Source organism: Hemicordylus capensis, chromosome 2 (assembly GCF_027244095.1).
Source record: "Hemicordylus capensis ecotype Gifberg chromosome 2, rHemCap1.1.pri, whole genome shotgun sequence".
NCBI lineage: Eukaryota > Metazoa > Chordata > Lepidosauria > Squamata > Cordylidae > Hemicordylus > Hemicordylus capensis.
Window position 1 is genome coordinate 137,628,230 of NC_069658.1, and position 11,732 is coordinate 137,639,961.

The 11,732-nt window shown below is 41.3% G+C and overlaps 1 protein-coding gene across 10 annotated transcripts in view; it reads right to left on the minus strand.

Annotated features, from left to right (window-relative positions):
* Window positions 1–11,434, minus strand: part of ZNF462 (zinc finger protein 462) — a 170,428-nt gene extending 158,994 nt beyond the window's left edge. For 8 of the 10 annotated variants that reach the window (XR_008316128.1, XM_053296025.1, XM_053296021.1 and 5 more), the window contains exon 1: window positions 11,065–11,434. The gene's annotated coding sequence lies outside the window, so the exon portion shown is untranslated. Of the gene's footprint in view, window positions 1–2,506; window positions 2,528–9,589; window positions 9,685–11,064 lie in introns of those variants that run through there. The other 2 variants (XM_053296018.1, XM_053296017.1) reach the window with 2 other exon arrangements.
* Between the last annotated feature and the right edge of the window lie 298 nt (window positions 11,435–11,732).

Here is an 11,732-nt window from a genome sequence, read left to right on the forward strand (position 1 = left end):
GTCTGTGATCTTACAAGTCATGTCACCTATTGCTTACCAGAAGTAGTTTCATAAAACTCATTACACCAATTCAACTTTGGTTTTTCCAGAGTTGCACAAATTCCATCACCAACGGAAATCAAGAACAGCACCTCAATGCATGTTGCCAGCGAATTCTCTTCTAGCAGCAAAGTATCTGACTTCTTCTAATCAAAACCAGGGGCTTTGTTCGCTGCTAATCACTTGTACATTCAAGTATAAAAACAATGGAACTTTTCAGAATGTTTATGACTTTCTTCAAAGATTTTCTATCCTCTATACTAGTGACCAATGTAAGATAGCCTCTCACCAGATCATCTAATAAAAGCCTTTCCTGAAACAAAATCTGCATGTTAGCCTTTCTTTTCTCTCACATGTATCCATCCACACCATATCTTGAAAGCAATGCTCAGTTTGTTTGAGTTTTAGGCCAAAAAAATATTTTTTTTTAAGGTAAAACAAAGTCAGGAGGAACAACGCAGTTGCTTTTTGTCAATATATCCCCAAGAATGCTCTGATGACACATAAAATTCAGCTGCTGAAGCTAAGGCAATACCGCTCTAAGCTGTGCTGGATGGGAGATTGCCAGGAGCCCAGAGTCCATTTTATTTGCAAAGTCATGTATTTATTAATATATTTATAACCCACAACATATGTATTTATAGAAAATATAGACTATCTTTTTTTGGAACTGAACTAAGATTACTTACAATGATCAACAAAAATAATATAATATATAAGTAAAAGTAAAAGCAACACCACAATCAAAAAAATGCAAAACCAAACTGCACCAGCACAGGGTAGACTAAAGAAAAAATAATACCAGCACACTTAAAAAGAAGAAGAGTCTTGGTTCCCCCGCGAAAGTGTGGTATGAAGGGTGCTAGTTGGAGCTCACCAGGCAGGGAGTTCCATAGGACAGGGGCCACTCCCAAAAAGGGTGTCTCACACATAGCCACCACATGAAACACTAAAAGAGGAGCACACAAAAGTGGACCCCTCTAAGTGATCTTATTGGGGAGAAAAATTCATGCAGCAGAGCGGCCCTATTTGGCCCCCTAGTGACTTTTTTTTTTTAAGCAGTAGCTATAACACTGGCAGTATTCCAGCAATACTGTTACACCGTTGGGGTGTTATGTACACCCAGCCAAAGCAACTCCATAGTTATTGATTGTTGTTATGACTGGTGAATGGGAAAGAATTCCACAAAGTCTTTAAGCAGCATTGAGAAGGCCTACCAGCAGTGTTCTCGCTAATGTTTTTCATCTGTGTGTGGAATGAGTTTTGTTCTGGGTGGCAGTATCAAGGGAGTGTATGCACACATGCGTTCAGAATGGGGCCTTCTAGATTCAATCCAAGTAGGATCTAAAATTAACTGAGCAGACATCCAAAAACGCGTGAGCATGTGCATACCCACGCACCTTAGAACAGGCTGCTCAACTTAGCCCCCCCCCCAGCTGTTTTTGAACGACAACTCCCATAAACCCCAGCCACAGTGACCAATAGCCAAGGATTATGGGGATTGTAGGCCAACATATGCAGGAGGGCCAAAGTGGAGAAGCTCTGTCTTAGAGGGAATACTGATGACAAGACAGCTGAATACAATTTACTGCCCAGAACTCAACAGTTTCTTATAATATCAATTTATGCAATCCAGACCAAGATGAGAGCAGGTATACCATAGAAAAGGGGCCCTTTAAGAGTGACAATACTCCATGGGAGCCAATTGTGAGGTATTTCCCATGCATTTGGCACCTTCTCTCTACAGAGTCCCGATTCCATGGTCAGGACCCATGGTCAGTTAAACATTCCCCCAGCCATGAAGAGCCAGTCATGAAAAAGCAGCTTCCCATGTGGCTAACTTTTGCAATCAGTCAAACCAGCCAGGCTGCACAGCAGGGGGCAACAATTAAAAGGCAACAACTAAAAGCACTGATGTTCAACATCCCCACTGCTAAGGAGATACTGCCATATTGTGCTATATCATGCATGATATCTATGCAAGGAAGAATTTGTGATCATCATTTAAACTCTACTGATTTTCTCCTCTAGAACCACAAAGATGACCAATGAAGGAAAAACAATTGCTATCCTTGAATAATCAATTGTGCTTGGTCATACAGATGGGCTAAGTTTTCAGTGAAAATTAGTCATGATGATTAAGTCCAATTGAAATTAAAGGAACATGCTAATCACAACAAACTTGTCTTATTGTTTTTAATGGAACTTGGTCACAATTAACTTTAGCTGGATTGGGGCCTGTGATCAAATACAACTAATGACAGTCAGAAGAATAACCCTACTCACAGCATTTGTCTAAGTGCTAGAAAATATACAAAGCTCTCCCATTTCATAATTGTACTCTTTTGGGAATAAAAGTGAAACAGAAAAATGCATCAGGAATAACATCAACAGATGAAATCAAGAAATCATTCAGATGCATCGCTGAAATTCTGTTCCTTTCAACCAACAAAATAGTGAAACTTACAATAATTATCTTCTGTCTGCCTTCTCCCTCCTTTCTTCTCTCAACACTGGCATACAATCCATGCTATTTTAACTTCTTTCCTGTTCTCCCAGTTCTTCTGGAACATTTTATTTTCAACAGTCAACTCATCTGGAATAGTGCCATGGTGAAGTTCATCCATTATAATGTTAACTGTGTCTTTCCCAGCAGCAGTTATCACCTTTGCATTCAATAATTTATTATCACTGATCTAAAATTATGTAGTTAGATGAAGCCAAAATGGTATTAACCCCCGCTTTACCCCAATAACTACCCCAAAATTGCAAATTCTGCTTCTCAATAGAATGGGAAAATGAAGTACATAACACTTTGATGACTGCACTTTAAAAGAATGATGAGGTATTGGTGAGAAGAACATTATTATCTTCCATTAGCACAGAAAAACAAGCCTGTGAAACAGCAGAAGTTTTTGGAAGATCAAAAATGTTGATCGCTAAAAACACAACAAAGTTACTTTGTTGTATCCGTTTGGATCAAGTAGTCCAGCAGTCTTCCAACAGTAGTCACCTAGATGCCCTGGCAAGCTCATAAGCAGGCAATGATGAAGATAGCCATCCCTTGATAATATACTCCCAACATCTGATAATCAGAGATACAAGCAGTGAACACAGATATTCCACTCTGAGCTGTTATGACTAATAACCATTCATAAACTTAGGCTCCATAACCTTTTATAATTTTATCAAACCATCTAACAATTTCTTATGGCAATAAATTTCATAAGTTCCATCATACACCATGGACCTCAGATTCATTGTAGCTTCAACAATAGTCTGGATAAATAAACATCCATTGCACTACATACAATGAGGCCATCCACACAATCGAAAACTAAGGTAGTTCTCACACGCACCCTAACCCAAGTTAGGGAAGCCCAGCCTGGGTTAGGCTGCACATGAGAACTGCTGGGATCAGGCCTGATCCTAGTGGGGCAGCACCACCTAGCCCAGGTATTTAACCGGCTCTTAGCCGGGATGTTCACTGGGGTTGTGTGTGTTCACTGGCATTCAGCCCCAGTGGACACAGAGAGAGGCCTCTGCAGCACCCATCTCCTGAGGGAACCCCCCATTGTCTCGGCCTCCGGATCATCTGGGAGCACAGTCTGTGTTCCAGCTCCCAGCAACTTTTAAGCGATTGTCTGGGGAAAAAGTGAGCTGGACCAGCCTCCCCATCCCCCCAGCCCACCCAGACACCCATCCCAGTCATGTGAATGATCCCACTGTGTTCTCTCCAGGTTTGGGTGCTGTGTGTGCTCCCAATTTTCAGTTGTGTGGAACATAGGAAACTGCCATATACTGAGTCAGACCACTGCTCTATCTAGCTCAGTATTGTCTGCACAGACTGGCAGCAGCTTCTCCAAGGTTCTCTCTCAGCCCTATCTTGAAGATGCCAGGGAGGGAACTTTAAAACTTTTGCTCTTTCCAGAGTGGCTCCATCCCCTAAGGGGAATATCTTGCAGTGCTCACACATCAAGTCTCCCATTCAAATGCAAACAGGGCAGACCCTGATTAGCTAAGTGGACAAGTCATGCTTGCTCCCACTAGTCCAGCTCTCCTCTCTGACGGAAGCAAGTTAGGAGGAAAACCTGGGTAGAAGTGATTGTGTGGGTAGCTTTTCCTCCTACCTTGCTTCCACACAATCATCTTTAGCAGGTTTTCCTCTTGCTTTGCTTCCACACAACTGAAAATTGGGAGCACACACAGCTCCCAAGCCCGGGTAGAACACAGTTTTTGATTGTGGGAATGACCTTATTGCCTATTAGTTTTTCACCTGTGACTATTTCAACCTTCATGTATTGAAAGTGCTATCACTTAATTATTTCCTTTTGCTTTTCCTGTACATGTTGTAACTGTCCTTGCAAGAGCCATCCTCCATATACTTCCCTGCCCCTAAACTAGTGGCAATGCATTTCCTAACTAGTCACTGCATTAAGGAAGGCTCTCTTTTTTTGGTCTTACACGCTATACCACAAGAGGGACTGAAGTGTGAAAAACTAAACCTATATTGCATGCATCCACCATCTTGTGCCACCTATGTTGCATGCACCCACCATCTTGTGCCAGCTGGACCAGGAAAACACCCCATCCAGCACTGATATCCCCATGTAAGAGAGCAGTGACATCTTCTCAAGGGAGGGAGTAATGATGTACCAGGAATCCCTGATGCAGTTTGTGTTCTAGCTGACAGATGAAGAGGGATCTCAGAAGCATGCTCTCAGAAATTATGGTTGCATCCTTGAGCAATGACTGACTGCTCTGGGAAACAATGTCAACTGTGCTATTCCACACTTGCAAGTAAATTACTGCCTGTTTTTCGGAGAGATTATTTGGAAAGATACATGCACATTTGCTCAATGTAAGAATTAAGCAAGCTTCCAATTTTAATCCGGGGGGGGGGGAACAACCTGTGCTCCTCATATCAGATGCTTGGAAAATCCATTTTGTCTTCTTTCTTCTACCTATCATTATGTATGCATCTCTACTTTTCTTGTAGAGATCACTCTACAGATCATAAGAGTCTGAAATTGTCTAATGCAATCCACTATTAACCTTCTGTTATCTAAATTGTGACACTCCTATTCAGGAGGCCCCTGAAGAAGAACTGTAGAGAAATTATTACATCCATTCGCTTTTGGCTATTTGGTCCTATAATACTTACTGAGAAAGGCCAGTAGATCAAAATAACAAACTCCTGAATGCTTCCCTCAGATACAGTCAGTATCTCTTTGGAAGTATTTTCCAGATTTGTCCATACATAAAAAAGATCCTCCATCTCTTCAAATTGCTCTATGCAACATTTTAATGCCTAGTGAACTCTTCGTTACAGTGTAGCTAACTATAGACAGACCTTCCCACCCACTTCCTCCAAGCCTGAACAATTAGTGTTAACCAGCATTGTGCTTCTGTTACTGTATTTCATAGCTATTCATCTATTTCCACAGATTTCATTCTGGGCTTTTTTCTTCACACTTTTAACAGAGACAGACCTACATTCTTCATCTTAATTTGAGAAGTTAGCTGTAAAATGCAGAGGATTCAGATCAGATATATCTTAAAATTTGCTACAATCCTAATCATGCTGTTTTTAAAATAATCCATAGAAGCACTGTAAATGTTGCTTGCTTTTAGCTTGCCTACACTCTTTTCCCACTCAGAATATTTCAGGAACTATCTTTGCTTCTTGTCTAGCTTTCCTCAGAACTCAAGACTTGGACTACCATAAGAGCTCACTACTTCCTTTCTAGCACTAAAATTAAGCCAACCATTCCTTAGCGCCCAAAGTATTACATTTGCCAGGAGTCCAATAACATTTGTGAAATCTCCATTAGCTGTCTCCATGAGATTCCTTCTGATCAACTGATAGACATTGTCTTTTTATACTATAAAGACAATAATTTCAATGTTAATGTCAACATGCTCATAAAAATACCTTCATTATTCAGATACTTAGGTCAAATGGACCCCAATTTACCTTTAAAGAGAGAGAGAGAGAGAGAGAGAGATATTTTACAGTGATCCAAATTTAATATAAAATGTGGAGTTGTATCAATTATGCATTTTCCCCTCAATTCAAAGCCTCTCATATACATTTATTTAAAAATATGAGCAGTTGTCTCATCTTAACTGTTACATCCTCATACAATGATTTCTGTTGTAATATTATTTTATCCATGCTGAGGGCCATTTAGACCCCCAGGACGTTGGACCTGCAACATTTCATTTTCCCCATTCACTTTAATTGGTGACTAATTGGCCCCCATTTTAATGGAATGTTCAAATTATAAATACACACAATAGGAATCTTGAGATACTACAGAATTACGGGCCCTGCATTGCATTTTAAATAGTACTGGTTGTGGGGGGAATGCTCAATATTTTTAATAAACCTTTGGGTCAACAATGACCTCCTAAAGCATAGGAGTGGGTTTTTTAAAAACCTAATTACATATATACATTCTGAGTGGCTTTCTTTGTTGTTTCTGCTATTGGATTACAATTTTCTTTTAAAAGCTATATTTCCGCCATTTGTTTCATACTATGTTCTTACTCCATTCTTCACCTTATTCTATGTACACCTAGTATAATAATGTTTCATTTAGTAAGGTAATAACAGGTTTTTTTAAAAAAAAAATCTGGGTGTCCAAGTCCATTGTAAGCCAAGAAGAAAAGACATACCAAAATACAATGAACTCATCACCGTTTAAAGTGAAGAAAGAATTTCAATGAATTGCCACTCTATTATGGGTATAAAAGTAGTTTTCCCAAGGCATCTCAAAGTGTGGTGTAGTGGTTAGAGTGCTGGGCTAGGACTGGGGAGACCTGAGTTCAAATCCCTATTAAGCCATGATACCTGCTGGGTGACTCTGGGCCAGTCACTTCTCTCTCAGCCTAGCCTACTTCACAGGATTGTTGTGAGGAGAAACTTAACTATGTACACCACTCTGGGCTCCTTGAAGGAAGAGTAGAAGATAAATGTTAATAAATAAATAAACAAACAAACAAACAAATAATTTGTGTTTGTCACTCAGTGACCAAACCATCAAGACTTGCATGCCTGACAGTCAATGAATTGCCACTGTATTGTGGGCTTAATTGAATTCACCTGACACATAAGGCCCATTCACACATTATGTCCAACTTGCATACGAGTGTACAGTGTACACAGTGACCGATCTGTACGCAGCTACAGTCATTCACATGTTATGCTGAACACAAGTACAGAAGTACACTTCCTATCTGTCTGTGTTCTATTTATTAAAAGGAGTAAATCAAGTTCTTATTCATACTACCTGAAAAGCATGTAAGATTATTGTGTATGGATTTGCTTTAAGATGCATATACCATCTTCCTACCAACAAATGGCCCCTTGCGGTGGTTAACAAAATACAGCAAAAATCATATCAATTAAAGTTAACCTAAAAACAACAAAACACAAACTAAAAAGAACAGCATAGAGAATAAAAGCAGACAACAGCTACAGTAACAAATATCCTGACAGAGCAAAAAGTCCAACTCAAAGAACAAGTTAGTCTTTACAAACTTTCTGAAGATGGTAAGAGAAGAAGACAAGCAGGCCTCCCAAGGGAGAGAGTTCTGGGTGCAGCCATGAAGAAGGTTCTGTCCCAGGTACCCACCATCCTGACCTATAGCAAGACATGGAGCAGAGCTTCCCCATACAACCTAATGAGATGACAGGTGCATGTGGATTTAAGGCAGGTCTTTCAGGTATCCAGGACCCAAACTAAAGGACATAACAAGCATCTTGATCTGGGCACATAAACAAAACACATAGATTCACAATGGGAGGGAGAGCCATAGCAGTTCAACTCAGAACCTTTTGAAACAAATCCTGATGGACTCATTAACATCGTCAAGCAATGGACCAGGCCCACCCAAATACCAGCCTACAACAACATTCAAGATTATACAAGGAATGTCAGTTCACTATTGTGCTTTCTCCTACTGGTCACTATCCAGACATGCATCTCAGAAGTTTGAACAAGAAATATGCAACCACAATCAAACGTTATCTAAGAAGCAAATATATGTATGTATCAAAATCAAGTGTTCTGCATACATCTTTACAAACAGAAACAAAGCACTGATTTATCAGCAAATTAGCTAAAATCATTGAGCTCTATTGGCCAAAATTTAGCATTTTTCACCATTATTACTTTGTTGCTGTATGTAGTAAAAGGTAGGAGGGTTCTTATTTCTCCCATGACTGATATTTGCTATATATGACACATAGATACCTATATCTATCTCCTAGGTTTGCCTTTCCAGTTTTGCTGCTCACTCTGGAAACCCAAACTCCTCTCAGTATTTAATACATTTTAACCACCTCACTTCCATGTTTCTATTTACTAACTTCTCAAAGAGAAAATTTAACTAAAACTCTCTGAGAACTTTCATGGTCTTTGGTTCTGGAGTATGTGAGAGGAAAAATAAAGTGTTAGATTGGTTAGAAGCTACCGATGATAAATAAATCTATTTGCTACACAGATGAAATTTTTCATCAACTTTAGAAGAGTCTAAAGTATTCCAGATTAAAAGACTGGACACAAAGGTGAAGAAGAGATCATGATTTCCTGAACTGTCATGTTTTTAATTATTAGGTTCCACAACTACATTTAGAAATAGAAGTTCATGATCCAGACAAATATAAGCAATTTTAAGTCCCATTGATTTCAGAAAATAAGAGTTTCATATCTCTTCCACTGAAATAAGTGGGACCTAAATGTACTTAGATTTGGCTGGATCAAGATGAAAATTCTAATGAAACTCCAGCAAATGTATTCCTAGACACCAAAATCATGCTTAATTTTTAAAAAGACAAGATTAATTCTTTAATAAATTACAGTCTTTATGGTGCCTTGTATCTCAGAGGAACTCATAATGGCCTAGTTAAGATTTTTAAAAAATAAAATAAAAACAAGAGATTAGAAGCAGGCATGCAGCCCCAAAATATTTGTTGGTAGATACCATAATGTGCTTCATCAATTGAAGTGTCCACTATAAGGGTATGACTAATTTTGCTTGATTGACATTGATTTCATGTCATTTTGCAGAAGAACGGAAGACTCATCATATGGACTTAACTATTCCTTTCAATAAAATCAAAACATTTCTTTAGCCAGCTCAATCAGCCTCTTGAAAACCATGAAGTTCAACCAAAAAGTTACACTGAAAAGGGTAAGCTTCAAAATGAAACTGTAAGAGGGGAGGGAGAAACATGTCCTTTTAGAGAACATAGGTCTCTCTTTCTCTCACTCTCTGTGGAGAATCTGTGAAAAGAATCTATGAAACTTCCTCAAATCCTCTATTTCCTGGAGTCAGAAAGAGAAGAGACATCAAAAAACATTGCTCACTGAGGGGAAAAAATTGTCAAGCCAGGCTTTGCCAACAAAGCTTCAAAAAAAATGGAGAAACATCCATAATTGCATGAGCACTTCCCATCTCAGCTTTGTCTAGTGGAAAAGCCTGCCCTTGCTCTCCCTCTCCTCCATTTTCTGGTGGAGCTAGAGAACATGACATGGCTTACCTGACTCAGATCACAGCCCTCTGTCCAACTATTCACTTCCTCTTAGACATGCAAGTAGCTTCATGAGACAAGCAGGCTTGCACACAAAGCAGCAACAGAAAGCAACCACCTTCTTGCCACCTCTCTTTTCTTTAAAAATCTGCTAGAAGGTCCTTCTAAAACCAAGAGGAGAAAACTTTCTCTGGGGTGCAAAGGGCTGAGAATTAGATCATAACAGAGGATCTCTTAAGATCTCCAGCAGGATCTCTTCCTCTCCCCCCCCCCGCCCCTTTCCCTGTGCATAACTAGACACTACAAAGCTAAGAAAGAAACAAGGTTACTTCATGAGAAAAGGGAGTTAGCCCAGAGACTATGTGTGTGAGAGAGACAGAGAGAAGTAGCTTTGTGTTTTGGAGTCTGGACTGGAACCAAAGCAGACAGCTTGCAAATGGAGGACAAGGAGATAAAGAAAGAAAGAAAGAGGAATCGTGAGAGAGAGAGAGAGAGAGAGAGAGAGATGGGGCGGGGGACCTCAGCTGCTTCTCTTTCCCTGGAAAGCCATAGGCACCCGGGAACTGAAGAAGAAGAAGAAGAAGAAGAAGAAGAAGAAGTAGTAGTGGAGCTCTCTGTTAACCCCCCACCCAGCCTTCTTTCTTCCCTTCTCCGTCTCTCAAAGGAGCGAGCAGGACCGTGTCTCTGTAATGGCTTCTCTCCAGCTTAACCGCTGTCCTCTTCCAAGCCAACCCTTTCAGAAACCACAGCCAGAGGGAGACCCCCACCATCCCAACTTGAGGAAAGGCGGGAGTCCTGGTGTGTCGGTGTCTGTCTACACAAGCACACATACACATCTATGCGGGTGGGGGGTGGGAAGAAGGTCCAGTATACCTGTCTGAGAAGGGACCAGATTTGCAAGAAGAGGAAGAGGGACAGGAGAGGGGAAGAGAGAGAGAGAAAGAGAAAGCAAAGGGGAAAAAGAAAGAGGTCACCCAATTGCTTGGGTCGAGCCAGCTCGGAGCTTTTTTTTTTTTCCTTTCCCCTTCAACTCTACCGCCTGTGATCCAATCACGTCCCCATATCCAACCCCCCAGCAGCCCCCACACGCTTATGAGCTCCGCTCCTCTCACTTATCTCTCCCCCACCACTTTAATGCAACAACAACAAAAAATTAATTAACTGCCTTCCTCCTCCTCCTCCCACCACCAGCAGCAGCACCAGCTCCACCACCACCACCACCACTACCTCCTCCTCCTTCTCCTCCTCCCCCACTGCAAGAGACAAGAGACTTCTCGCTAAACAAAACCACCGTTCCCACCACCACCGCTACCAACCACCTCAATATTTCTTCCTCCCTTTCTCTGGCTTGGCTGAATGAATGGATTTCAGAAGAAGGGTTTCTTCCTCCCCAAGGTGGTGGGACAGCAGAAGAAGCTCTCTCTCTCTCTCTCTCGCTTTCCAATTTGATAGATCCGAGATGGGTTTTAATTGCAAGAACTTACAGAAGGGTCCCGGTGCTGGTGTTGGTCTCTTCCCTTTCCTCTCCTTTCTCTCTCTCTTTCCCTGGCTCCTCTTCTTCTTGCAATTGTTGTGGAAGTTGTTTTTGCTAGTCTCATGTGCTCCTTGCCAGGTCTCAGCAATGGAGGATCGCCATCTTTTTCCCTGCTTTTTTTTTTCCTCCCCCCCCTCTCCCCCTCTCCCTCTCTCTCTCTCTCTCTCTCTCCTTCACTGGCTTGCTGCAGCTGCAGATGACCTGAGATATCCGTCTCTCTCTCTCACTCAACCCTCTGTGTGTCTCTCTCTGAATAATGAGCAACCAGAGGGAGCGAGAGAGGGAGAGAGAGAAAGAAGACAATCTCCTTGCCTACCACACAAAACGCAAGAGCACCAGGGGGTGCAAGAAGGCTTTCTAACAACAACAACAACGTGGGGGGAGGAAGGAGAGAAAGAGACAAGGGGGGAAGGCAGGAGAATAGGGAGAAGGGGAAAGATAGCTAGAGATGGAGGAGGAGATGGTGATGGAGGAGGAGGAGATGGTGAAGATGAGGGAAGGGGAAGGTGGTTACAAACTTAAGTCCTCTTGGGATATGGTCTTGGAGGCACTCCCAGGCTCACTGAGGGAGGAGAGGAGAGGAGAGAAAGAGCGACCTGAAGAGCTTGCTCAGCTCCA